The following is a 6,000-nucleotide window of genomic DNA, read 5'->3' on the forward strand; positions in this document are numbered from 1 at the left end:
AGGGCAGGCTCCAGCTCGGAGGTTTCCAAAACGTATAAAGGAAGAACTTGAGCTTTGGTCCTCCGTCCTCTATACCTCTCAGAAACGCATCCAAATGCGTGAGGAGAGTGTGCGTAGGACGGACTGGCCACAGTTTGCAGACAGCCGAAAGAAGGAAGCGGTTGCATCTGACTCTGCTGGAATCAGGCAGACTGGCCTACAGGGCCCAAGGCTCACCCGTCCATGTTGGTGACCATCAAAATGACTGTGTCCAGCGAACCCTCTTCAGGCGGACCCCCACTCGGGGCAGTGTCTTCCCAGGGGAGGAAAGAAGAGAGAAGAAGGACGGACTCGGGGCAGGTTGGATTCTGTGAGTTCAGTGCAGGCTCCAGCTCTTAGGGTTCCATAACGTATATAGGAAGAACACGACCCTTGCTCCTCCCGACTCTGGACCACTCCCAAAGCTTCAACAACCGTGATGAAAGTGTGCGTCAGGACGGACTCGCCACAGTTTTGAGACAGGCCAAGGTTGGAAACCGTTGCATCTGTCTCTGCTGGAAACATGCAGACTGGCGTACACGGCCCTAGTCTCACACGTCCCTACCGGTGGCCATCGGAAGGTCTGTGTTCAGTGACACAGCGTCAGGCGGACCCCCACTCGGGGCAGTGTCTTCGCAGTGGAGGAAATAAGAGCGAAGAAGGACGGACTCGGGGCCGGTTGGATTCTGTGAGTTCAGTGCAGGCTACAGCTCTTAGGTTGATCAAAGGTGTAGAGGAAGAACACGAACTTTGGACCTCCCCACTCTGTAGCTCTCTGAAATGCTTCAAAATTCGTGAGGAGAGTGTGCCTGAAGACGGACTGGCCACAGTTCGCAGACGGTCGAAGGATGGAAGCGGTTGGAACTGAGTCTGTTGGAAGCATGCAGAGCGGCATCCAGGGCCCTAGTCTCGCACGTCCATGCCGGTGACCACCGGAGGGTTTGGGTTCAGTGAAACAGCTTCCGGCGGACACCTACTCGTCGCAGTGTCTTGCCAGTGGAGGAAAGAAGATAGAAGAAGGACGGACCCTGGGCAGGTTAGTTTCTGTGAGTTCAGTGCAGGCTCCAGCTCGTAGGTTTCCAAAACCTATCTAGGAGAACACGCACTTTGGTCCTCCCTCCTCTGGACCGCTCAGAAACGCAACCCAATTCGTGAGGAAAGTGTGCGTAAGGACGGACTCGCCCTAGTTGTGAGACGGTCGAAGGATGGAAGGGGTGGGCACTGAGTCTGTGGGAACCATGCAGAGTGGCGTACAGGGCCCTAGCCTCGCACCTCCATGTTAGGGACCATCAGCTGGTCTGTGTTCAGCAAAAGAGCTTCAGGCGGACACCCACTCGTGGCAGTGTCTTCCCACTTGAGGAAAGAAGGGAGAACAAAGACAGACTCTGGGCAGGTTGGGTTCTGTGATTTCAGGGCAGGCTCCAGCTCGGAGGTTTCCAAAACGTATAAAGGAAGAACTTGAGCTTTGGTCCCCCGTCCACTATACCTCTCAGAAACGCATCCAAATGCGTGAGGAGAGTGTGCGTAGGACGGACTGGCCACAGTTTGCAGACAGCCGAAAGAAGGAAGCGGTTGCATCTGACTCTGCTGGAATCAGGCAGACTGGCCTACAGGGCCCAAGGCTCACCCGTCCATGTTGGTGACCATCAAAATGACTGTGTCCAGCGAACCCTCTTCAGGCGGACCCCCACTCGGGGCAGTGTCTTCCCAGGGGAGGAAAGAAGAGAGAAGAAGGACGGACTCGGGGCAGGTTGGATTCTGTGAGTTCAGTGCAGGCTCCAGCTCTTAGGGTTCCATAACATATATAGGAAGAACACGACCCTTGCTCCTCCCGACTCTGGACCACTCCCAAAGCTTCAACAACCGTGATGAAAGTGTGCGTCAGGACGGACTCGCCACAGTTTTGAGACAGGCCAAGGTTGGAAACCGTTGCATCTGTCTCTGCTGGAAACATGCAGACAGGCGTACACGTCCCTAGTCTCACACGTCCCACCGGAGGCCATCGGAAGGTCTGTGTTCAGTGACACAGCGTCAGGCGAACCCCCACTCGGGGCAGTGTCTTCCCAGTGGAGGAAAGAAGAGAGAAGAAGGACGGACTCGGGGCAGGTTGGATTCTGTGACTTCAGTGCAGGCTCCAGCTCTTAGGGTTCCAACGCTATTGAGGAAGAACACGACCTTTGCTCCTCCCGACTCTGTACCTCTCACAAAGCTTCAACAACCGTGATGAAAGTGTGCGTAAGGACAGACTCGCCACAGTTTTGAGACAGGCCAAGGTTGGAAACCGTTGCAAATGACGCTGCTGGAAACATGCAGACTGGCGTACACAGCCCTCGTCTCGCACGTCCCTACCGGTGGCCATCGGAAGGTCTGTGTTCAGTGACACAGCGTCAGGCGGACCCGCACTCGGGGCAGTGTCTTCGCAGTGGAGGAAAGAAGAGAGAAGAAGGACGGACTCGGGGCAGGTTGGATTCTGTGAGTTCAGTGCAGGCTCCAGCTCTTAGGGTTCCATAACGTATATAGGAAGAACACGACCCTTGCTCCTCCCGGCTCTGGACCACTCCCAAAGCTTCAACAACCGTGATGAAAGTGTGCGTCAGGGCGGACTCGCCCTAGTTGTGAGACGGTCGAAGGATGGAAGGGGTGGGCACTGAGTCTGTGGGAACCATGCAGAGTGGTGTACAGGGCCCTAGCCTCGCACCTCCATGTTAGGGACCATCAGCTGGTCTGTGTTCAGCAAAAGAGCTTCAGGCGGACACCCACTCGTGGCAGTGTCTTCCCACTTGAGGAAAGAAGGGAGAACAAAGACAGACTCTGGGCAGGTTGGGTTCTGTGATTTCAGGGCAGGCTCCAGCTCGGAGGTTTCCAAAACGTATAAAGGAAGAACTTGAGCTTTGGTCCTCCGTCCTCTATACCTCTCAGAAACGCATCCAAATGCGTGAGGAGAGTGTGCGTAGGACGGACTGGCCACAGTTTGCAGACAGCCGAAAGAAGGAAGCGGTTGCATCTGACTCTGCTGGAATCAGGCAGACTGGCCTACAGGGCCCAAGGCTCACCCGTCCATGTTGGTGACCATCAAAATGACTGTGTCCAGCGAACCCTCTTCAGGCGGACCCCCACTCGGGGCAGTGTCTTCCCAGGGGAGGAAAGAAGAGAGAAGAAGGACGGACTCGGGGCAGGTTGGATTCTGTGAGTTCAGTGCAGGCTCCAGCTCTTAGGGTTCCATAACGTATATAGGAAGAACACGACCCTTGCTCCTCCCGACTCTGGACCACTCCCAAAGCTTCAACAACCGTGATGAAAGTGTGCGTCAGGACGGACTCGCCACAGTTTTGAGACAGGCCAAGGTTGGAAACCGTTGCATCTGTCTCTGCTGGAAACATGCAGACTGGCGTACACGGCCCTAGTCTCACACGTCCCTACCGGTGGCCATCGGAAGGTCTGTGTTCAGTGACACAGCGTCAGGCGGACCCCCACTCGGGGCAGTGTCTTCGCAGTGGAGGAAATAAGAGCGAAGAAGGACGGACTCGGGGCCGGTTGGATTCTGTGAGTTCAGTGCAGGCTACAGCTCTTAGGTTGATCAAAGGTGTAGAGGAAGAACACGAACTTTGGACCTCCCCACTCTGTAGCTCTCTGAAATGCTTCAAAATTCGTGAGGAGAGTGTGCCTGAAGACGGACTGGCCACAGTTCGCAGACGGTCGAAGGATGGAAGCGGTTGGAACTGAGTCTGTTGGAAGCATGCAGAGCGGCATCCAGGGCCCTAGTCTCGCACGTCCATGCCGGTGACCACCGGAGGGTTTGGGTTCAGTGAAACAGCTTCCGGCGGACACCTACTCGTCGCAGTGTCTTGCCAGTGGAGGAAAGAAGATAGAAGAAGGACGGACCCTGGGCAGGTTAGTTTCTGTGAGTTCAGTGCAGGCTCCAGCTCGTAGGTTTCCAAAACCTATCTAGGAGAACACGCACTTTGGTCCTCCCTCCTCTGGACCGCTCAGAAACGCAACCCAATTCGTGAGGAAAGTGTGCGTAAGGACGGACTCGCCCTAGTTGTGAGACGGTCGAAGGATGGAAGGGGTGGGCACTGAGTCTGTGGGAACCATGCAGAGTGGCGTACAGGGCCCTAGCCTCGCACCTCCATGTTAGGGACCATCAGCTGGTCTGTGTTCAGCAAAAGAGCTTCAGGCGGACACCCACTCGTGGCAGTGTCTTCCCACTTGAGGAAAGAAGGGAGAACAAAGACAGACTCTGGGCAGGTTGGGTTCTGTGATTTCAGGGCAGGCTCCAGCTCGGAGGTTTCCAAAACGTATAAAGGAAGAACTTGAGCTTTGGTCCCCCGTCCACTATACCTCTCAGAAACGCATCCAAATGCGTGAGGAGAGTGTGCGTAGGACGGACTGGCCACAGTTTGCAGACAGCCGAAAGAAGGAAGCGGTTGCATCTGACTCTGCTGGAATCAGGCAGACTGGCCTACAGGGCCCAAGGCTCACCCGTCCATGTTGGTGACCATCAAAATGACTGTGTCCAGCGAACCCTCTTCAGGCGGACCCCCACTCGGGGCAGTGTCTTCCCAGTGGAGGAAAGAAGAGAGAAGAAGGACGGACTCGGGGCAGGTTGGATTCTGTGAGTTCAGTGCAGGCTCCAGCTCTTAGGGTTCCAACACTATAGAGGAAGAACACGACCTTTGCTCCTCCCGACTCTGTACCTCTCACAAAGCATCAACAACCGTGATGAAAGTGTGCGTAAGGACAGACACGCCACAGTTTTGAGACAGGCCAAGGTTGGAAACCGTTGCATCTGTCTCTGCTGGAAACATGCAGACTGGCGTACACAGCCCTCGTCTCGCACGTCCCTACCGGTGGCCATCGGAAGGTCTGTGTTCAGTGACACAGCGTCAGGCGGACCCGCACTCGGGGCAGTGTCTTCGCAGTGGAGGAAAGAAGAGAGAAGGACGGACTCGGGGCAGGTTGGATTCTGTGAGTTCAGTGCAGGCTCCAGCTCTTAGGGTTCCATAACGTATATAGGAAGAACACGACCCTTGCTCCTCCCGACTCTGGACCACTCCCAAAGCTTCAACAACCGTGATGAAAGTGTGCGTCAGGACGGACTCGCCACAGTTTTGAGACAGGCCAAGGTTGGAAACCGTTGCATCTGTCTCTGCTGGAAACATGCAGACAGGCGTACACGTCCCTAGTCTCACACGTCCCACCGGAGGCCATCGGAAGGTCTGTGTTCAGTGACACAGCGTCAGGCGAACCCCCACTCGGGGCAGTGTCTTCCCAGTGGAGGAAAGAAGAGAGAAGAAGGACGGACTCGGGGCAGGTTGGATTCTGTGACTTCAGTGCAGGCTCCAGCTCTTAGGGTTCCAACGCTATAGAGGAAGAACACGACCTTTGCTCCTCCCGACTCTGTACCTCTCCCAAAGCTTCAACAACCGTGATGAAAGTGTGCGTAAGGACAGACTCGCCACAGTTTTGAGACAGGCCAAGGTTGGAAACCGTTGCAAATGACGCTGCTGGAAACATGCAGACTGGCGTACACATCCCTCGTCTCGCACGTCCCTACCGGTGGCCATCGGAAGGTCTGTGTTCAGTGACACAGCGTCAGGCGGACCCGCACTCGGGGCAGTGTCTTCGCAGTGGAGGAAAGAAGAGAGAAGAAGGACGGACTCGGGGCAGGTTGGATTCTGTGAGTTCAGTGCAGGCTCCAGCTCTTAGGGTTCCATAACGTATATAGGAAGAACACGACCCTTGCTCCTCCCGACTCTGGACCACTCCCAAAGCTTCAACAACCGTGATGAAAGTGTGCGTCAGGACGGACTCGCCACAGTTTTGAGACAGGCCAAGGTTGGAAACCGTTGCATCTGTCTCTGCTGGAAACATGCAGACAGGCGTACACGTCCCTAGTCTCACACGTCCCACCGGAGGCCATCGGAAGGTCTGTGTTCAGTGACACAGCGTCAGGCGAACCCCCACTCGGGGCAGTGTCTT

The sequence above is a fragment of the Martes martes genome (genome assembly GCF_963455335.1).
Source record: "Martes martes genome assembly, chromosome: 12".
Lineage (NCBI taxonomy): Eukaryota > Metazoa > Chordata > Mammalia > Carnivora > Mustelidae > Martes > Martes martes.